We start from the raw sequence: 23,755 nt of genomic DNA on the forward strand, positions 1-23,755 counted from the left end.
TTTAACTGGATCAGGTCTGTTTTCCTGAACTCCACTGAATCCTGTATCTGTATTGTATTTCTGCTCATTAACATAATTTAGAAATAGCGGCGAAGGTATCTCATTCTGCTGAATCACCACCTGTCGCTGAATTTGTAGCTGTTCATTCAGTAACTGTTGCTGCTTATTTATCTTATTCTGCATCTGTGCATTTTTACACTCTCCTACAAAAGCTAAAGTCGCTTTTTTCTTCTCTTTTTTCTTTGTCCATTTTGTTTCCCATTTATTCAGACTACCCCTTTTTCTCAAAGCCCAAATTAAATCTTTTATATGGGCAGAGGCAATCCTACCTGTATTGTTCAAGCCTTCAATGTCCTCATCATCCTGTAATCTTTTTAATCTGTCCGTACTGATTGTATTATCAAGTAATTTGTACTCACCAGGCAGGTCAACGTCAGAGTTTTCACTATGTGAAACTAGAGTCATCACTCTCTCTTGCTGAGTTTGAATCATTACTAGCTCATTTTCAGGTACATTAGAATAAAGTTTTTCAGAAAACTTTTGAATTTCACAATTCAATGTGACCATTAAAGCTGTGGGACTAGTTTCATCTTTTCTAACTACTGGGGGAACAGGTCCAATTGTCACAGGAACCGTCACTGCTTCCATGTCTGACTTTAACTTCTCCAATAAATCATTTGTAGAACTTACATGATCAGGAATATTAATTCCAGAAGTACTAAGCATCTCATCATACCTACCTGTTGTGACACTTTGATAACACACATTAATCTGCTCTGGCGGTTTGCCTGAATTTCTGTCCTGATCTGTATTTTCAACATCATTTTTACACTGATCAATAAATCTTTCTCTGTCATGTTCATTATTTACATTTGCTAATTCAGAAATTGGATTTTCATTAAAAATTATTTCTTTTGTGGTAGCATCTGTATTTTTATTATGCTTACTAGTTACTTCATTACTCACCTGTTTATTCATTAATTTGCTCTCACATGTAGCAACAACCCTTTTAACCTGTTTGAATATATTTTCCATTTTCTGATAGCAGAAAAACGTTTTCTTCGTCAAATAATGACTATCCATAATTTAAAATACTTACCTTTATTAAAATTAATTTCAATTTAAAATAATTACAATAAGTAATTGCATCCACTTAATTGACCTAATAGCGTTTGCTGATCAATTAATTAATTAATTTAACAAGGTCAGGTGAAGTATAACTTTATAACCTGATCAATTTAATATAACTCCTAATTTACCTATATCACTAATTTTAATAAACCTGGAAAGAAAAACATAAATTTGCAAAAACAATAGCAACGCAAAATATTTATTTACAACAATAAATACCAACATATAATCACATGTGTTTTAAATGTACTTTTTTTTTTTACTTACACACCTTCTGCAACATATACCTGTAAAAATTAAGCCTAAATGTGCTTGCTTTTCTAATGTACGGTGCTGTTAATGCTATAATTTTATTTGCAACCCTAATGGCAATTATTTTTACTTAATTTTGTACTAATTTAATAATTAATGTCCTTGCTTTAATCACCTTTGCTGCTATTGTCCTAATCAGGGTATCTGTTGCTGTATTATTCACTAATTATTAGCAAATGTCTGAAATAATTAATAATAAAAATGAAGTTTTGGGCATTAATAACGTGGGAAAACTAAATACTCAACAAAAGTAAACAATGTGCATCAGCACGAGTGTTTCAGCCAATCAGCGTGTGGCTGCACAGTGCTCAGCCAACCACAGTGTTCATCCAAGCCTCAACCAATCCAGCTCTTCTATGACACTGACACTGCACATTTGATCAGAGCACCACAGCTCAGCTCAGCGTGTCACACAGTGGGAATCCAAGCTTGCCTTTTACTTAGGAAATCGGCAAGAACAGCACAGGCAATATTTGTAAAGATAACAAACAACCTCGAGGCTCACGAAGCCTCAACCAATGAGGTCGCGGCCCTTGTGTGACGCTACGCGTCATCAACCAATGGGTGCGCGACCAACCATTCCAGGATGCGCCGGGAACCAATCAGGGATGCGCGTCAACAACCAATCCAATCAGGACACAGCTTACTCTACTTAAGGAATAATAAATTAATCCTCAAACCAGCCAGCCTAAACTCTACAAATTGTAGCGCAATTTCGCTATCAGCGCTCGCTCACCAGCACTCCCTATGATAAAAAAGGAAAGGAAGTCTAACTAACTACACGGAGCTCTGACCAATCAGGTCGCAGCTCCTCTCTCGTGACTGCAGACGTCACGACCAACCGGTGCGCCGCTCCTCCGTGACTGCAGACGTCACGACCAACCGGTGCGCGGCTCCTCCATGACACTCGAGACCATGTAATACAATGGAGAGCCTCGCCCAATCAGAGCGCAGCTCACGGAGCCTCGTCCAATCAGAGCGCGGCTCTGCCTCTGACACGTCGGCGTCTTCACCAATGGCAGCGCGGCGGCTGACGTAAACAGCCGCTGCAGCTGATAGCTCTCCTCTCTCTCCCACTTGCTCCTAGCAGCCCCCCTTCCTCCTTCACAAAGAACGAGCAAAACAAAACGAGCAATACATAAGATAGGCTCGAGAAGAGCGCTTGCTTGTAGTTAGGTGGGTTGTCAAGAAACTTAAAGAAATTATCATAAGAGGGAGCGCGCAAGCGTGTGAGCTAAATGAAAGGAAAGTACACGCAACACAACTAACAGGGAATCTGAGGATGGGGTCAAGCCCACAAAACCACGCTTCACTAATCAGATCAGTATTTTCTAAAATAGCGCAATTTGCAAGAGAAAGACAGTAAACAGTATTTCAATTAATGATCACCTTAACCAATGAGAGCGCTGCTTTGCTCAGACACTCCAGGCATATTAACCAATCAGAGCGCGGCAGGCTCTGACGTATACAGCAGCTGCGGCTGCAGGCTCTCCCCACACACTTCCACTCCTAAATCAGCCCCTCCCTCACAATTTTCGATCGGGGCACTTTTCAATTAATTAAAATAGCGTGCAATGCTTAAAAATGAATTTAAATAACGCGCAACGCCTTACAATACTTCAAATTAGCGCATTCTTTACCCTGAAGGCTCCAGAAACGTTTTCCTATTACTTTTTTAAACACAATTAATAACTACATAAAGGAAACCATTTGTCTGCTTCTCTAACAAAGAGATAGTTTTAAACATTCATTCAAGTATTCTCAGCGTGGAATAGACGACGCTATTCTCACAAAATAGTCTCAATTGCCAATAGAGTAATTCTTACCCTACCCTTCTAACAGGTAATAACCAATTGTGTCTCCAATTGAATGCAAATATATTTAGCAATTCAAAATTTAACCCAGTTGATATTACAAAATCATTCACACACTTTCAAACAGAAAACCCTGATCATACATACATGAAAACTTCGGTAGGACTCTAACCAACCGTAGTAATCCAGGATCGCCAGTAAGAAAACAACACTATCTCTTCCTTAGGACTCTAACCTTAGGAAAGAAACAACGCCTACCTTCCTTCTTTGGACTCAAACCCTAGAAGAAAAATAACTCTTACCCTTCACACAAGCTTGGATAAATTCTACTACTCTTTTCACAGAAAGTTTTAAAACAGGCTCACCAGGTCCCTCTGCTTAATGCTACAATTTCATAGGCAATCCTCACTATACATTCAACCATTCAATCTAAGGTCCTTAAACTTGTGTTGTACGTCCACAACACGTGATATATTCTATACCACAATTTTGAAACAGACAAATTAACTGTGTAACTCTTCTAGTCACACTACTCTTGCCATGGCAAACCAGGAATTTTTCACAGCTGGAAAAACCCTTAAAGATTACATACTACATATAACAATCTGACAAAATCAAAAACTTAACATTTGTTAAACATTGATCCTATGACTATACCAACATATATGTAACATACATGTCATAAACAACATATAACCATCCTCTGCTACCAAATTGATGAAGCGCAGCTACTAAAATTCTTTATAAATGATGTCATAATCCACTATCACACTTACACTTACCAATCAATACCAGGCCCATAAAAACATAGAGAATGAGGTGAATGGATCAGTATGTTTGTTTAAGACATTCACAATAAACAAGACCAGCTTGTCATTTTAAAAGTTTTATTCAAACATATTCAGGAAAACTTAGGTTTGGAACTTTATTAAGCAAGCATTAGAAAAAATCATAAGAAAGTTTTATTCAGCATTTTATAAAGAGAGCTTAATTCAAGATAATATTATTCATTAGCAGAAATAAGTGAAAAAGAGCATTTCCAAAACCTAACTAACTCTCTGTCTCTACCCTCATCGCCTGGAAACAAAGTCTTAAAAGTTACATTTCCTTACGTGTAATCATCGGACAGCAGAACACGTCCCTCTGGAATCAAAAGCGTAAGCCAAAAAATCTGCAGCTAAAGCCTATTCTTATACCCTAAATTAAGCTGAGCTAACTATTTTCCACATTCCATTAGCTGAATTCTGGCTCTCCATTGGCTGAACCACCTCACGCCACAGTAAACTGTGACATCTTCCTACACAAGACCAGGCTTTACACAGAGCCATTGTTCATGCACAGAATCCTGGCGACAGTTCCTTAGTCTGCTACATTTTGTAGCAAAGATGTTCAAGCAATATGAAATCTGTCACGTCTCTTCCTTTCAACCTTGAGCCTGTCGGTTCTGAGCTTTCCGTGGCACATCCAAACCCACTCCACAGAGTTGTCTTTAGCAGTTCTTTTTAAACCATTTCACAATAAAAGGCTTTTCTTCCACTTCAAAATAAAGTTGTCTCATGTGGCTTTCAACAACAGCAGGCCTTTTCTGCGCCACTTCTGATTGCGTCACTGCGCCACTTTTAGCTTGCGCCACTTTTTCAGAAAACTATTATTTAAACAAACACAAAAGAATAATTAATACAGGTAAAACAAACCCTTCTGTACCACCCAGCCCTTGCTAATTATTAATTATCCCACTTAATAAAAGACATTTAGCAAAAGCAAACAAATAAAGCAACACATAAAATAACTACCATTCTTCATGTAATCCAGCTTTATGTTTCTGAAAGAGTAAAAAGATGATTAAATGATACACAGACAGACAAACACAACATAGAACAAACATGTAAGCACATATAAAAGCACATGCCATGGATGATCAGCTGCATATTAATAGTGACAAAGACAATATGACAGACATAACAAACAGGACAATATTAATCATGTGTTACAAAACAGACTTGCAAATGCAACAAGAGCACATGTAATTAGTTTCCCGCGTCTATATGTGTGGTGCAAACTTAATCTAGGTTGAGTTAATTAAACAAATCATGCAACAGCTCATTAATTATTTTAGTTCATGTTATGGGGAATTGAATCCACAAGTCAGAATAAAATATTTTCTGAAGCCCGCTTCATCACAGTCAAAGCAGAGCGAGATAAAGGTACAGAGGTTGGTTCTCCCTTGTGAGTTTGAAATGGTTCTGCCTTACAGATATAAGTCCCTGTTTGAGCTTCTCCTCTTTAGCTACAAATATTAAAGCCTGCCCAGTCCTTGCTAAGTTAAATAAGTGGGAGGGTCTTAAAATGCCTTTGCTCAGGACGTCGGTGTGCTTTTAAAAATAATTCTGCTGATAGTTGATGTTTTCTGCAATTATGCACTAGAACACACAGGACGACCAAAAATCATTTCCTTTCTCAAGAGAGCAGGATTCTTTCTTGCAGATAGAAGTTATGAAAATAACACTACAGTTTTCAAAATATGAAGAACAAAGAAACCATTCATACGAAGCATTACTTTGTTGGAGGCACATTCAGATTCTTTAAATGTCTAATCTTGAGCCACAGACAGCTTGGCCTGTGTCAAAAAGGTAGCTGGTTGGTGTATCCAGGGACAAAGACAAATATACGACCGGGTGAGACAGAATTAATTTAAATGAGTCCCCAGTACATTTAGATTAACCACATCATGAAAAGTTCCGAAACTTTTATGACAGAATGCCTCAAAAAGAGCCTCAGGGTACTGTCAGCGGATGACTATGGGGAACTGAAGGATATGGAAGCTGGCATCATCTAGTCAGAGGAACCTTTATTCTGTACTTTTCTTCTGCACTTTTGATGGCAGGGGATGACCTTGCTTGTGATTTATACTCTTTTCTGGTTGCATTCAGTATTAGTGTTAAAGATTATCAGGTAGTCGTTCTTCCAGGATTAGAGAGAAATAGAGAATTAGACCCTCCTTACAAGTGGCCCGGTGTTTGGACGAATAGTTAACGTACCCGACTAAATTTAACTTATCTGGGTCGGAATTTATTAGGTGCAATCAAAAGATTCCAAATACGAGTTTGTCCAACATAGTGGGCAATAAAATGTGGATTTTAGTGTTAAGAGCAACAAAATCTGCACATCCCGGTAATTACCTGACATTACCCCACCTCCCCCACAGGTGTGACCAGCTGAAATGTATCCTAGTAAAACTGTGGGAGTTTGGTGTTAGCCATCAAACTCATAACTACCAGAACTTGTAGTAACAAATCTTACCAAACTTATTCGAGCCCCTCCAAATGAGTGTCTTACTGATAAGATTGAGGTAGGTATGTTGCTAGTGGGAAAACCATTTCTAAATTGTTGCTAGCAACTAAAATGCCCAATCAATCCGCTCTAGAATATTTTTAAGAAGTGCAAGATAAAAGTACTCAAGTTTGTACCCTACTGTCAATTGCAAGCATATATATTTTGTTATTTTTGCATTGTCATACTTGGCTACAAATATGCAAGCCTGGACAGACATGCATAAGCTTGTTGAGTCTGAGAGCCTGCAATTGTCTTTGCTAAGGTCCTTCGGTGTGGTCTTAGAAAGTGTTATGTTGATTTTTTATTCTACTTGCAATGATCCAGAGGAGTCTACAGTAGGATGACCAAAAACGGTTTCTTTCAAACTAGGGGATAGGTGTCTTTTATCTTACAGGTAAGAGTTATGAAAAGAGAACTACAGTTTCCAAGATGTGAAGAAGATTATCCCAAGAAAGAAACCAGTGATACCAAACCTTTAGTCTGAGGAGCAACATTCAGATGAATTCCAGTGTCCCATCTTAATCCACACGTAGATTGGCCCATTTCAGGAAGATTCCTGATTAGTGCACTCAGAGACTAGACAAAAACACCACTGAGGGGATTAATTTAAATTTACCAGTCTATATGTCTACAATATGGATGTTCTATGTGCATAGGAATTTCAGGGCTAAGATGCTTCCAGTGTTTGACAGCTTGCTCCTAGGTTAACAAGCTCGTCCTAAGCCTTTGTGGTGATGCTGGGGCTCTGATTGAGAGGCTGCATGATGGAAGCCCACTATGCACTGTGAACTAGCATGTGATGTGTACCTTTGTGAGACCAGACCCCTTAGTTGATGAGGTGAATTGTGTTATCTTCCTAAATTATTAAAATGTTGCTATAATACTTGGGAGCCTGCAATTCCTGTTTAAAGGTCCATCTCTAATATTATATATCTTTATTCGATGAAAAATATGACCATTAATATTGTAAAAAAAAACAATTTGTAAGGATAAAAACAGTTAAAATTACAATAAAATATTTATTTTAAAAAATTCATATAATAAAACAGGCTTACACTTTTTTCCAATATAAATAGAAAGTACACAAGATCATGCCATCTCTAATATTTTTTGCAGTCATATTTTGATGTCTCCAGTCACCTGTAACAGAAAAAGTAAAGTATCTGCTTAACTGTAATAAGGCACTCCAATTGTATTCTGACATCATACTGCCTGCTGCCAGAGTCGGTAGCCATGGTGAAAATGAGGCCACAAAGCATAATTATAGCTCCAGTTTAAAACCAGGAAAACATAAACTGGCTTTTAACTTCTGATATATTATTCTAAAATGAAAAAGTGATGAGCAAAAAAGAAAATTGAAACATGTTTATTTTTTCTACATTATAGGCCATTCCAGGGAAGATAGACTCTGAATGTTTCTTCAAAATCTTAGCCTCAACATCTATTTAATCTAATTTACCTTAAACAAAATTCTAACATCGTTTTGCAATGAAAGCTAACAGCTTTTTGGTGTCTTTACTTTTATAGTGCAGATGAAGCTTTTACTCGTCTGATCTGCAATGAACATAAGAAAGCAAGACATAAACAATGTAATTTATTTGTGGGATGGGTGGTGGAGTGACTGTAGGACAATGTCTCTTTTTGCATGATTATACCCATTTTCTGGGCTGCTGGATGTTTGACTCTGTGCAGTGGGAATCCGCTAACCAGGGCCAGGTGCATGTGCTTTGACCCCAAGTACATGACAAAATTGGCTATAATCCTAATTGGCATATTTAATTTAGTTATAAAACCCTAGTATATAGGCAAAGAGTACCCAAGACCTGTGATTTAAATGTCACTACAGAACAGCGGCACACACTTTGCCACTCAAATCCATGTGGTTGATGGGTTAAAAACACAATAAGGAGCACAGAGGGAAACACAGGACCCAGGTCGCCCTCCACTCGTAAAGTCTTACAACCAACAATGACGTGGTCCGCTTCGGCAGTGTTTTATACTTTCTTAGACTGTTGTACTACGTGTTGCACTGATTTACAGCTATCTCCCCTTCCCTGCAGATCAGTGGGGTAGAAAGTACATTGTTACCACACCAATTTTAAAAGGCCTCCATCCCTTCTGAGACAGTCGTGATTAATGGACGAAAAACAACAATGTGTAAGTTGGAAAATTGTGAGAAAACGAGATGACCCCTCATGGGCGAACCACCAACGGGGAACCTGGTAGGTACTCACCAGGGAAGCCCTGTTCTCATCATCGGCAGTCATCAAGCTTTAAAGAAATGTGTCCAAATAACATAGAAGTGTAAGTGCAATTAAAGTGCGGTGGAAAAAAGTGCAAAACAAACAACAGACAGACAGTGTAATGCGGCGAGATAGGGAACTGCACGTATTTATGACCTTTAATTTTTCTTCTTCATGCAGCCTATCTATTTAAAAAGCAGGGAGCAGCGGAGATAACATGCATAGGTCCCAGAATATTGTCAGAAAAACGCCAGGAGGCTTGGGATGGCCCACAGGAGGGGTACACCCTATATTTTCTTAACTATACACTTACAGCTGGTAGGAGACACCTTGGCATCATGGGGTCATGAAGAATGGTGTGTCCAGCATTGCTGCAGTGGCTAGAAAGTTAATGCCCTAAAGAAATTGCCTAAAGTACACAAGGCAATGAAACATGTTCCTGTGTGGTTTGTGGTTATATAAATAATAGCCACTCCCTGCTTTTTAAATAGATAGGCTGGACGAAGAAAAAAAATTAAAGGTCGTAAATACTTGCAGTTCCCTATCTCGTCGCATTACACTGTCTGTTGTTTGTTTTGCACTTTTTTCCACTGCACTTTAATTGCACTTACACTTCTATGTTATTTGGACACATTTTTTTAAAGCTTGATGACTGCCGATGATGAGAACAGGGCTTCCCTGGTGAGTACCTACCAGGTTCCCCGTTGGTGGTTCGCCCTTGAGGGGTCATCTAGTTTTCTCACAATTTTTCCACCTTACACATTGTTGTTTTTCGTCCATTAATCACGGCTGTCTCAGAAGGGATAGAGGCCTTTCTAAATTGGCGTGGTAACAATGTACTTTCTACCCCATTGATCTGTAGGGAAGGGGAGATAGTTTTAAATCAGTGCAACACGTAGTACAACAGTCTAAGAAAGTATAAAACACTGCCGAAGCGGACCAGGTAATTGTTGGTTGTATGGTGATGGATTAAACCCAGATCTGTTGACTGGGTGTGAGTGTTTGATTGGTTCAGATGCTCCGTCCATCACCACCCCTTTTTGTACCGCTTTGTTTGCCATAAGTTGGCAGGGTATGCTCAGACGTGAGTTCCTTGCTCACTTTGCCACTGGATTCAAGCAATACAAAAGGGGGTGGTGATGGACGGAGCATCTGAATCAATCAAACACTCACACCCAGTCAAAAGATCTGGGTTTAATCCATCACCGTTCTTTAGCCCACTCTGCCACCCCAGTTCAGACATGGCTATATGCAAATCAGTCTGACCCTGTGCCTCATGGGAACAGTCCAGCCCGAACTGCCAAGCCATGTCTTCCCTGGACCGGAAACAAGTTTCCGAGGACCGGTTTCTGGCATTCCAGCCGTCTTCAGCCCGGCTTGCTTCAATCCAGTGGCAAAGTGAGCAAGGGACTCATGTCTGAGCATACCCTGCCACAGTTATGGCGGCCAAAAGCTGTACAAAAGGGGGTGGTGATGGACGGAGCATCTGAATCAATCAAACACTCACACCCAGTCAAAAGATCTGGGTTTAATCCATCACCCTTCTTTAGCCCACTCTGCCACCCCAGTTCAGACATGGCTATATGCAAATCAGTCTGACCCTGTGCCTCATGGGAACAGTCCAGCCCGAACTGCCAAGCCATGTCTTCCCTGGACCGGAAACAAGCTTCCGAGGACCGGTTTCTGGCATTCCAGCTGTCTTCAGCCCGGCTTGCTTGAATCCAGTGGCAAAGTGAGCAAGGGACTCAAGTCTGAGCATACCCTGCCACACTTATAGCGGCCAAAAGCGGTACAAAAGGGGGTGGTGATGGACGGAGCATCTGAATCAATCAAACACTCATACCCAGTCAAAAGATCTGGGTTTAATCCATCACAGTTCTTTAGCCCACTCTGCCACCCCAGTTCAGACATGGCTATATGCAATTCAGTTTGAACCTGTGCCTCATGGGAACAGTCCAGCCTGAACTGCCAAGCCATGTCTTCCCTGGACCGGAAACAAGCTTCCGAGGACCGGTTTCTGGCATTCCAGCCGTCTTCAGCCCGGCTTGCTTGAATCCAGTGGCAAAGTGAGCAAGGGACTCACGTCTGAGCATACCCTGCCACACTTATGGCTGCCAAAAGCGGTACAAAAGGGGGTGGTGATGGACGGAGCATCTGAATCAATCAAACACTCACACCCAGTCAAAAGATCTGGGTTTAATCCATCACCGTTCTTTAGCCCACTCTGCCACCCCAGTTCAGACATGGCTATATGCAAATCAGTCTGACCCTGTGCCTCATGGGAACAGTCCAGCCTGAACTGCCAAGCCATGTCTTCCCCAGTGGCAAAGTGAGCAAGGGACTCACGTCTGAGCATACCCTGCCACACTTATGGTGGCCAAAAGCGGTACAAAAGGGGGTATGCTCAGACGTGAGTCCCTTGCTCACTTGGCCACTGGCTTCAAGATAGCCTGGCTGATGAGGATTATGAATCCGAAACCGGTCCCAGGATGCTTGTTTCTGGTCCAGGGAAGACATGGCTTGGCAGTTCGGGCTGGACTGTTCCCATGAGGCACAGGGTCAGACTGATTTTCTTATGGCCATGTCTGAACTGGGGTGGCTGAGTGAGCTAAAGAATGGTGATGGATTAAACCCAGATCAGTTGACTGGGGCTGAGTTTTTGATTGGCTCAAACGCTCCGTCCATCATCCCCTTTTGTACTGGATTCAAGCAAGCCTGGCTAAAGACGGCTGGAATGCCAGAAACCGGTCCTAGGAAGCTTGAATCCGGTCAAGGGATGGCATGGCTTTGCAGTTCGGGCTGGACTGTTCCCATGAGGCACAGGGTCAGACTGATTTGCATATGGCCATGTCTGAACTGGGGTGGCAGAGTGGGCTAAAGAACGGTGATGGATTAAACCCAGATCTGTTGACTGGGTGTGAGTGTTTTATTGGTTCAGATGCTCCGTCCATCACCACCCCTTTTTTGTACCGCTTTGTTCGCCATAAGTTGGCAGGGTATGCTCAGACATGAGTCCCTTGCTCACTTTGCCACTGAATTCAAGCAAGCCTGGCTGAAGACGGCTGTAATGCCAGCAACCGGTCCTAGGAAGCTTGAATCCGGTCCAGGGAAGGCATGGCTTGGCAGTTCGGGCTAGACTGTTCCCATGAGGCACAGGGTAAGACTGATTTGCATATGGCCATGTCTGAACTGGGGTGGCAGAGTGGGCTAAAGAACGATCATTGTTGCCATTGCAGCTGTTAAAATATGCAGCCCAGCTCGCCGTTGCTTACAGTTCCTCAGTAACTGATGTCCAGTTGCGGAAGTTAAGAGGAGGGTCTGTGGCTAGAGAGGCACCATATTTTCTGTATTGCTGGGTCGTCATACAACAGGGCATTGCCACATGGATTGGTGCGCTGAGCAACAGTCTAGTCTGGACCTAGTCACTATTAATTAATTATTTAATTAAGGCCTACCATCATTCTTAGGGGGATAAGAGTTAAAATAACACTAAACTGCAAACCTCAAGGATTTTGCTTGTAAAGTAAGAGTGTTAGACTTGGCATCTTTGGTGTGCTTTTCCCTGACGTTTTGCCTTTACCTCTTGTATTTTTTATGCCGTGCTGGATTTTGTTTTTGCTGGATTAGATGCTTAGGGCACTTTGCCACTGCTGATCACTGTCAAAGTGCAAATGCTCCCTGAGTAAACTGTGATTACAATTGATTCCCCCTGATTGGCATATTTGATTTATTGGTAAGCCCCTAGTAAAGTGCACTGAGTGTGCCAGGGCCTGTAAATCAAATGCTACTAGTGGGCCTGCAGCACTAATTCCGCCACTCACACAAGTAGCCCTGAAAAGGTATCTCAGACGTGCCACTGCAGTGTCTTGTGTGCAGTTTTTAACTGCCATGTCGACCTGGCAAGTGCACCCACTAGCCAGGCCCTATCCTTTCCTTTTCTTACATGTAAGGCACCGCTATGGTAAGGCCAAGGTAACCACCTGGACAGGGTACAGTGTATATGAAAGGTAGGATATGTACTGGTGTGTGTGCTATGTCCTGATGGTGCAGATTTGGATGGGGGTGTGCCAGAAGGCGGTTTAAGAGCCCAGGATTTGCCTGCCGGGGGAGCAGCCTCTATTGCTGGCAGCAATCATTCTTCCATGACTTTGGTTCCAGAGGAAAAGGAGGAAAGGCAAAGGGCTAGGAAGCATGATTTGGCGGTCATGAAACTAAAGCCAGATGAAAGCAAGTACAAGTGTGCCTTGGAAGAACGCAAGTTGCTTTTGGCACATGAATTAAGCATAAGAGAGCTGGACCTCAAGGGCCAACAGGTGGAGTCCAGCACAAATGGTGGCAGCGTACAGCCAGTTGAAGGGGATAAGCTTTACATTCCCAAGGACCTACTACAAAATTTCCAGAAGGGGGATGATATTTATGCTTGGTTTGCATCCTATGAGGCAGCACTGCGTATGAATGAGGTGCCTGAGAAGAATTGGGGGGGTGAGCCTGTGGAGACACTTTGAGGCCAAAGGGCGGAACACCATGACACCTTAGGAGGAGGCAGGTGCTCTGATCTAATCCAACATGAAGGAGGCTTAATGCATCAGGTATGGGCTCACACCAGAGCAGTACCGGGAAACGTTTAGGTCTTTTAAGAAGCTTGAATCCAATATGTTGGTTGAGTGTGTGAACCTTTATTGCAGAGCACTGGATGGTTGGATAAAGGTCAGCAAGGTAACTGATTACCAGGGGTTGTACAATCTGAGTAGTGTTTGTGTTTCAGAGCTGTGCTAGTTTCTGATGGATAGTAAATTGACTGACCCTGGGAAGCTTGCTGCAGTACGAATTCCAGGGTCCACAGGTGGTACGTGGGAAACCCAGCCAAAGGTGGGCAGGACCCCAGCAGAAGAGTGGGGAAACAAAGGAGTTCTCTAAAGGGCCCCAAAATGGTTCCCAGAGTAAAGATTCCCAGCCCCCCAGTTCTATGAAACCAAGGCTCCGTAAGGGTAAACCAGACAACGATGGTCCCTGCAAGTGTTATGCATGTGGTCAGGAGGGTCACACGCAGAATGATCCCAAGTTCCCCAAGGCACCACTATCACCCACTGGTACATCGTCAACGGGGTTAGTTAGTGTTAGTGGAGGAGTTGGTTCCGAGTGAGGGTGGGGAGCCAGCTGTGATGACCCTTATCTCATTAGGAGATAGAGAGATGGTCCAGGAAGTCTGCCTGAAGGATAACACTAAAAAGTACCTGCAGTGGGTGACCATCAATGAGAGGAAGGTGGAGGCTGTGACAAACACAGGAGCCAGTGTGGCAAATGTCCGCTGTCAATGGGTGTCTGAAGAGAAGGTCATCCCCAAAGTATATCACCCTGTAGTTGATGCAGACAACTCTAAGCGCCTGTGTACGGTGGTGCAGGTTCCCATTGAGTGGGTGGGGTCTCAGGTATCCTGAAGGTCATTGCAAGTCTGTCCATGCCTGTTGACTGTCTGCTTGGCAATGACCAGGAGACATCCCCTTGGAAAGAGGTGGACCACCAGGCTCATTTAAAGATGTTGGGTCTGCCTGAGTGGGCCTGTATGACCACTCACTCAATGGCAACCAACAGGGGGACTCAAGAGGACCTGGAGCCTGAAACAATTGGCCCAGGTTCCTGCAAGAAAAAGAATGGGCAGGTGGTGTGGGAAACCTTCCCCAGAAGTTCCCATGGTCCTGGAAGAGGCAGACCCTGATGGAGATGCCCTAGAACTTTCATGGGAGCAAGTGGCCGAAATGGGAGACCTACCTGAACTGACCCATTGGCAGGAGGAAGGAGGCCCCTCTAGGAAGGAGTTCTGCAAGGCGTAGATGGAATGCCCCACTCTTGTTGGTTTGTCGCAGCAGGTTGTAAACCATGCAACAGGTGGGCCTTCTGGATCAGATTTGATTTATTGGGAGAATGGTCTCTTCAAAAGTGAGCCAAAGGTTGCTGAGGCCGAGGCAGCTTGTGTGCCGATGGTACCCGCATGCTACATTACATTTTTACTGGGTCTGGTTCATGATGTGCCTTTGGCAGGACATTTGGGGTGCAACAAGACTTATCACAGGCTTTTCACCCACTTTTAGTGGCCCCAAATGCAGAGGCATGTTGGCAGACATTGTAGATCTTGTCAGACTTGCCAGGCAAGTGGAAAGAGTGGAGGGAAGTGTAAGGCTCCCCTCTAGCCCTTTCCTGTGGTCAGCACCCCTTTAAGGTAAGTGGGCATTGACATTGTGGGGCCACTGGAACCCAAGAGAGCCTTAGGCAAACCATTAATCTTGCTCTTGGTGGACAATGCCACCCGGTACCCGGAAGCTGTCCCTCTCAAGATAATCACATCCCCTTTGGTGAGCGGTACATTGATGGTGATCTTTTCCTGTGTGGGCTTCTCCAGAGAGGTGTCTCTGACCGTGGTACCAAGTTCATATCCAGGTATATGAAGTCATTGTGGGAGGAGTGTGGTGTAATGTACAAATTCACCACTCCTTGCCAATCCGAAGGAAATGGCTGTTTGAGAGATTCAACCAAACCCTGAAAGGCATGATAAAGGGTCTTGCAGAACCCAGAAGATGTGAATGGGACGTTTTCCTGCCATGTCTGTTGTTAGCCTACCGGGAAGTACCACAGAAATCCTTAGGGTCCAGTCCCTTTGAATTGCTGCAAGGGCACCCTGTGAGAGGACCTCTGAGTCTGGTAAAGGAGGGCTGGGAGAAAACTGCTGGTAAGACACCACAAGATGTGTTTAGCTACATGTTGGCCTTCAGGTACAAGACTCTGAGCTTCAGGATAATTGGTCAGACTAACCCAGTCAGGAGTAGATGAAACGATGGTACGAACAGACTACCACTCTGGTTGAGTTTCAGCCTGGCCAAAAAGTACGGGTGATGACACCAGTGGAGTGTGGTGTGCTCTAAGACAATTAGACTTGTCCATTTGAGGTGGTGGAGTGCAAGAGTAAAGTGAGATACTGGGTCAATTGGCAGATTCCCAGGACCCCTTTGGGGGTTGTAACCTTGAACTGATTCAAACCTCACTTTGAGAGGTCTGCAGTGACAATGCTCCAGGCAACAGATGATGGAATGGAAAGGAGAGTGAGCCTCTTACTGACCTGCTATCAGCCAAGGGACATGGTAGGTCAGTGGATGGAGTCAACCTCTCTCCCACCCTGACCCCAGAGCAGCAGAGGGACTGTTGCCAGGTGCTGGGGCAGTTCGCCTCTCTGGTCTCCCTGACTCCAGGAATCACCAACTGGGTAATAGAGCACTCTAGCAGCCACGGTGCATCAAGGAAGAGGTTTCCAAGATGTTGGTGTTAGGGGTAATAGAGCACTCCAGCAGCCACGGTGCTAGCCCAGGGGTCTTGGTTCTGAAAGCAGCTGCACCCGATGTCACTCCTGAACTCTGGTTCTGTGTGGATTACCGTGAGCTCAATGCCATCACTAGGACTGACGCGCACCCCATCCCTAGAGCTGATGAGCTCATTGTTCGGCTGGGGGCTGCCCGGTACTGGCAGACTCCCTTGACTGATGGGGCAAGAGAGAGGTTTGAATTTTTAATGCCAGAGGGGCACTACCAGTTCATTACATCCCCTTTGGGTTGAAGAACGCCACTGCCACATTCCAGAGACTGGTCAACCAGGTACTGTCCGGGCTGGAGGAATTCAGCACTGCCTACCTGTATAACATTGTTGTGTTCAGCTCCAGCTGGGAGAAACACTTGCAACACCTCTTTGAAGTGTTGAATGCTCTGCAGAAGGCAGGACTCACTATGAAAGACAATAAGTGCCAGATAGAGCAGACATCTGTGGTGTTCTTAGGGCATCAGGTAAAAAGCAGCCAGGTGGCTCCCCTACAGTATACAATCAACATTTTTCCAGCTTAGGAGCACCCCCCAAAGACCCAGGCAGAGGTGACTAGAAGCAAGGGTCCCTATTTGGACACAGGTACCTACCTCTGCCAACTAGCTACCCCCATTTCTAACACAGAGAAACTGTGATTACAACACAAGATAAATTAATTCTCTATAACGTTTCAACTTTGATTTTGTACTACTTTGTATGTTTGAGGAAAGTGGCATCCCTGAAAAAAGCAGGTAACATACTGTAGGAGAATCATATGAGCTGGATAGAGGACATGGCCAATTCAATAGTGCAAACATTATATAAATCCTGAGTGTAAATACGGTGCATTCCTTCCTTTTGACTTTGGCGTAGGGCAGCGCAGCAAGGTGACTTAGGCTGCCTATAGAAGTCCATGGAAAATGCATGGGGATTCGGTATTTTGGGATGTTTTCTCAGCCCCCGCTTGATGAATCGCCCCAGAACATTCCATGCACAAACTGGGCAAAAATGTACACTTTTTAAAAATGTTTTGTAGAGCTATATATTTATTTTGTTAAAACAGTGAGTGGGGTGTGATGGGACATGGATGGGGAGAGAATCAGGGAAGAAGGGGATGAGGCGGGGAGCGTAAAGAGACTGTGCATAGTTGGGGGCATTGGAACAAGCTGGGAAGAAAGAAAGGAAACACACACAAACCATCGGAGTTCTAAATGCAAAATAAAAAGAGTCCCCTCAAGTCAGCAGAGGAATGGTGCAACTATTTAAATCAGGGCACTGTGAGACCAGCATACCCCTGGGTCAGACAAACTTAAGAATATGGAAGAAAGACATAAAAAAAGTAAAAGTTTCAAATAGACAACAAAGCCATCCAGTAATGAGCAAGGGGATGACCAAAAGCCCAATCTAGGTATATGTTATTTATTGGAACCAATAAGTCTGCGACTGTCAGCTAGTGCTGTCTCTAAACAAAGAACTAAAAAATGGAACAAGGGAATTTCTGCACTCTTCCTGGAATTTAAGTCTATCAAATATCTTTCTCGTTATAATATTCAATTTTAATGGCCATTCTCACATCCCCTATTTAGATATTAATTTTTGAAACGATCATTTAAAATAATGTACACCACTAACACCATCTATTATTGAGAAGTTTCTTGCTCGTTGGTCTAGTTCACATTTTGCATATTGCTTTCATGTTTAAAAGCAAAATCACCAATCATTTTAAAGGGTGCCATTAAACCTGTCTCAGAGGCAGCCACTTTTAATATCCTGATTGCTCAGTGTCTCAACTTCGTAATATTTAATCATAGCAAACTTCCATTAACTGATGCAGCAAAAATTATTTTAGACAGACATTATTTTTCAAAATGACTTATTCAGGCATATAAAAACTAATGTCCCAGAAGTACAAGTAGGATCCGTGTTCTACTTCAAAATGGACGAGAATGCATGATAGATTTTTAATATATCTATCATTGCATTTGACAAATACCCTAAAAATAATACCTCATAGTACAGTATAAATGAGAAATACAAATCCCTCCTAGCGTACCTAGCAAACCAAATAATCTTCGCGGGCACCTATTGCTTGTAATATCCTGACTAGATCCCTCGAGGGTGCTTACACCCTATTTTTGAGGTTTGTACTCTGTGCTTTAAATGGAAATACAGAAGTGCATGTACTCACTATTTAGAGTACCTTTTTGCTCCTGAACCCTCCCATTAAAAGTATTGCAGCAGTGCTGAGAAATACTCTCCCTTCTAAAATAAAGAAGTTGATGGAGCCAAACTTAGACCTTGTCTTATTACTCCAGTTTGGCTCGGATGGTCTTTTATTTGCCTGCTAAAGTTTGTTGAGGGGAAATACAGCACACCAAAATTATACTTACAATTTCATTATACTTTAAGGACCACAAACTCCGAATTCCAATTATGGATTTTATTATAAGGCCAAAAATAATTGTATATAAACACACTGTAACATCAATGAATATAGCTACAGGAAAATCAATACAGAGCCAAATCCGGGCATATAATTAATTCGGCCAAAGAGGCACAAAATTATTAATTCGAAGCTCAGTAGGCAACCCAAGACGGAGGCAGAGTCTAAGGGCCAGATATAGGTAATTCCCATTTACTGATTCTAAAATACTGAATTTTACTGATTCGGTATTTTAGGATCAGTAAATGGGATGTAGATAAAGATTCGGTACATTTTACCAAATCGGTAATAATCTGTATTTACCGAATCAGTAATTCCCATTCATTCCTATGGGCCTGGAGGCCCATAGGAATTTATGGGAAGTACCGATTCGGTAAATACCAATTCAGTAAATACTGAATAGGTAATAGGGGTTCCATTTTCAAGGGTGGCAGGGTGTCACATTGACACCGTGTTGCACCCCTGAATAGTGCATGGGTGCACATGTGGCACACATACATGCCCTAATGGCTTGTATGTCTGCCACATGGCACAGTTAAAAAAGCACAAAATTGCTTTTTTTAAGGTTTTTGATATTTACCACCAACCTTTATTTGGTGGTGAATACCGAATCCTTAACTGTGCAATGCACTCATTTGAGTGCTCCCTACATTTCAGATTCAGTAATTTACCGATTTGGTATTTTAAGGAATCGCTAACTTACCGATTCCTTAAATTACCGATTCGGTAAATTACCGAATCTAAAATGTAGCCACCTACATCTCAATAGCCTAATAGCCATCGGTAACGGACGAAATTCGGTAATTTCGTCCGTTACCGACCAGTATTGGGCTACCTACATCTAGCCCTAAGTCCCTTTTCATTAGGAAAGAAAGCATGACATTTGTCTCCCTGCACTACTCTCATGAATGATGATTCTAGGTGGCTCCCCTGTCTCAGCTTTCAAAGGTGTCAGCACGTGTAGACTTCCTAAGAAGAAATCAGGTCAATATGGGTCACATAGCTTCAAGCTATAGAGCTCCTTTTAAGGTGCTCTCTCATCTCCAAAATCTAGATGTCTGATGTGTCTGTCCCTGCGCATAATACAAAAGAGTTAGCAACCTCCTGTGAGTATCACGTGACAATTTTGTTTCATTTCTCCAAAGTTTCCAAAGGTTCCGTGTTTTTCCGTGACTTCTTTAATTAAATCATCCCTCTTCGTATGACCTTGTAGTGTAGGAAGGCCAGGCACAGAAGATATACTCCCCATCGCTTCTCAGGCTTGTTCAAAGACATTCCAAGTATCTCCCTAGTTGAAAATAATGATGTTATTCTATATTTTAGAAAAACTAACCCGTAAACAACTTGCAGTTTCGGGCCTAGACTACAGACAATTTAAAACACATGATTAATTTAATATGAATATTGTGTCTTCATAAACAGGTGCTTATAAAATGAGGATATGCTATTACATGTGAATTACATATATAATGTGCGCATTGCATTTCTTTGAAAACGTGAGGAATACATGCATTTTAACATAATACAGAATGATACTTAAAATATACGTTGGAACGTTAAACTATGAGTATGATGCACTACTACAAGTAGAGTGCTAAATGGCCTCTATCAGTCCCTCCCTCTTATGACTAGTGTCATAACACCAACATCACACATTCCTGTCATTTGCCCTTACAAAAGAGCGATTTACATGGGAGTTGTATCTTGCCGTCCTTGTCTGTATTTCTCTAACCCCTTAAGATACAGATAATGACTGTCCTGTAGTCTTTCTAACTGCTGCTCTCGTTTCTTCAAGAAGTTTTCAGCATGACGTGCTTTCTGCCACTTGTAAGCTTTGATGGCTCCCAATAACACAATAACACAAATGACTGCAATTACGATGGGTTTCAGGATGTATCCTACTATTCCTTGTCCCAGCTTCCAAACCAGCTCCCAATCTTTCCAAATCCCTTACCAATTTGTTCCCACGGACCATCTGCAGCTAAATCACTTGAATCTTGATGGATTTCTGAGATGTTACTGATATATTTGCGTATATTCAGACTATTGTCTGGAATATACGTGCAGCATTGCTGCACTTTCAATAATTTACAGAATCCTCTGTTTTTTTCTAAAAGGACGTCTAAAGCAAGTCGATTTTGAAGAACCATAGCCCTTATCGAAACCCTATCCCCATCTACAAGCAGCAACATTTGGGCCGTATTCACATAGAGTTTATAAACTATAGTTGTCAGTTTTCTAATCTTCACATCATTCAAAATCACACCCATACTTGGTATCATAGCTCAAAATATATCACCAACAAATTCTCCATCACTTATACCACGTTTTCCTCTGTGAATCTTTATCTTAGGCAACTTCACATAAGCACTTTGTCCACAAACAAAATACACATTTGGCACTATGGTCAATTTATCCAATAGTGGCTTTCTTCTTGCTTCTTCAATCAAGAAAATGTGTTCACAATCACTCTCTTTTTTTTTTTTTTTCAATTTTTATTTGGTGATTTACAATTGCAGATACATAAAGAAAGAGAGAACAAAGATTTAGATAAAAACAACAACAACAAAAAAGAAAAAATACAACAGTATTATATCAATGGTTCATAAAAAAAAATCATACACATTTCAAAGAAAGAGAGATGTTAAGGATAAAACATAAAGAATACAGCAGATGATTAAGGCAGTATAATCTTGATTACATACTTTTAGCCACAATCACTATTATCATTACTCCAATTTTCAATTGGTTTCCAAATCTCAATACCACGCGCTCTAAGCTTTATCCCTTTACATGCAAAAATTGCCTTTTCTTGATTGTACATACCTAAAACCCTAGACAACCAAATCTGAAAGTTAGGGGGATCAACATCCTTCCAGCGGGCTGTTAATATGATTCTATATACAGCTGTACTCAAGAAGAGTGATACTTCTTCCGCCTTAGTATGTTTCAGAGTGTTATCGTAGCCCAAAATATAGAGGGTTGGAGATTCGGCTACTGGATGCCCAAACACCTCCTGCCAAAACTCAGCAATCATTGTTCGCAGTGCTAGCAATTTATCACAATCATAGAGCATATGTAATAGATTTGCCGCTGCTTTGCCGCACCTTGTACACTCTGAAGTAGGCCTTATCCCCCAAGCAAAAAGTTTAGCGGGAGTGAAATACAAATCAAAAATAGTTTTATATAGTTGGGCTTTCAAATTGGAGGACATAAATAGCTGTGACGATAGTATAAGAGACATGTCGACGTCTACATTGGGATTATTTAGTTTCCTTGACCAGCCCACTTCGGTAGATTCTAAGTCATCTTTTTGGTTTTCAATTAATGTGTCGTAGATGGTACCTATCCTAGTTGAGGCATTAGACAGACGATCGATTAGAGGAATATTATCCAGACAGATTAACAAGTTTTGAATTTATGATTGTGTTGATTTGTATAAATTTGAATACACTGTTATTAGTGATAGCAAATTTAGATTGAAGTTGTTGGAATCTACTACCATTATTGGGGAGCATAAAATCTCCTATTGTTAATACTCCTAAAGTTTCCCACCGTCTGGAAGTAGCGTCATATGTTTGAGGTGGTAGTATTAAGGAGTGCCACAATGAGATATATCTATTGTATTTGGGAATTTTCATATATCTCGAGATTTTCTTCCACGCTACCCAAGCGTTTGTTATAACCTTAAATTTAATTTTCTTATAATATGAGGGTTCAATCTGTTTCAGTAGCAAGCCATTAGCAATATCACCGATAGACAATTCTTAGATTGAAGGTATGTGATTGCCCCCCACCTCATATCCCAGTGGTTTAACATGAAATAATACCATCATCTGTTGCAGAAAGGCAGCCCATGAATAAAATCCTAAGTCAGGCAAAGCCAAACCTCCTCTAGTGATGGGTAGGGAGAGCTTCCGGATAGATCTCCTAACCTTACCATATCCCCACACAAATTTACCCATTTGACATTCCAATCCCCTTAGAATACTGTCTTCCACAAGAAGAGGAATCGCTCGAAACAGATATAGAACCCGGGGTAGAACATTCATTTTGAGAAAATTGCCTCTTCCGATGATTGAGAGATGTAGTCCATCAATCCTTTTGAGTTCTTTCTTTATCTTTTGGAGCAGTGGTTCGTAGTTAATTTTTACAATCTCTTCTATTTTGGCCGATATTCGAACTCCCAGATACATAGCAGATTCTACCCTTCTAGGATCAGTAAAGTGGATATTATTTGTGCAAATTACCATTGTTTTATCCCTGTTTAAGGAATATCCTGATAATTGACCAAAGGCTTGAGTAATGTGTTCTATTTCTGATATAGCCTCCGTTGGCTGTGGTGTTATTATAGCCACAACGTCTGCATAAGCTAATATTTTGGTTTTGTAGGGGCCCAGTATAGCTGGCTTAATTGCCTCAGCCTGTAAAAGTTTAAGAATAAGTGGATTTATGTAGAGGGCAAAAAGAATCGGAGAGCAAGGACATCCCTGCCTAGTCCCCCGAGATATGTTAAAAAATCCAGATTCCTGGCCCATTACCAACACCTTAGCCTTGGGTGAGAAATACATTGCTTTAATTGATCTCATAAGGCAAGGTCCAACATTATTCTGATCTAATATTGCCCATAGGAATGCCCATGAAACCCTATCGAAAGCCTTCTCGGCATCCAGGAGGACCATCGACAACTGGCCCCCCGTAGCATTTGCGGCATCAAATAGTGCAATAGCGCGTCGGGTATGGTCCGTAGTATCCTTACCTGGAATAAAACCGTGTTGCCAGGGGGAGACCAGACGTTCGATGATCCCCCTGAGCCGATTAGCCAAAATCTTTGAGTACAGTTTTGAGTCAGAATTTATTAGAGAGATAGGTCGATAAGATGAGGGCAGCTGAGGAGGTTTATCTTTCTTTTGAAAAATTACAATATTAGTTTCCTGCCAAGACCTTGGTGGAATGCCACTAGATTGGATCCCAACAAATAAATCGTGGAGTAGAGGCGTTACTATATTACCCAATATTTTATAAAACTCGAGTGGTATTTTATCAGGCCCTGCTGCTTTTCCCGCGGCTAACTCTGCGAGAGCAGTTTCCACTTCTATTTGAGTTATTTCTCTTTCTAGATCAAACCTAGTAGCATT

This window comes from Lissotriton vulgaris, chromosome 8 (assembly GCF_964263255.1).
Source record: "Lissotriton vulgaris chromosome 8, aLisVul1.2, whole genome shotgun sequence".
In the NCBI taxonomy this organism is placed as follows: domain Eukaryota; kingdom Metazoa; phylum Chordata; class Amphibia; order Caudata; family Salamandridae; genus Lissotriton; species Lissotriton vulgaris.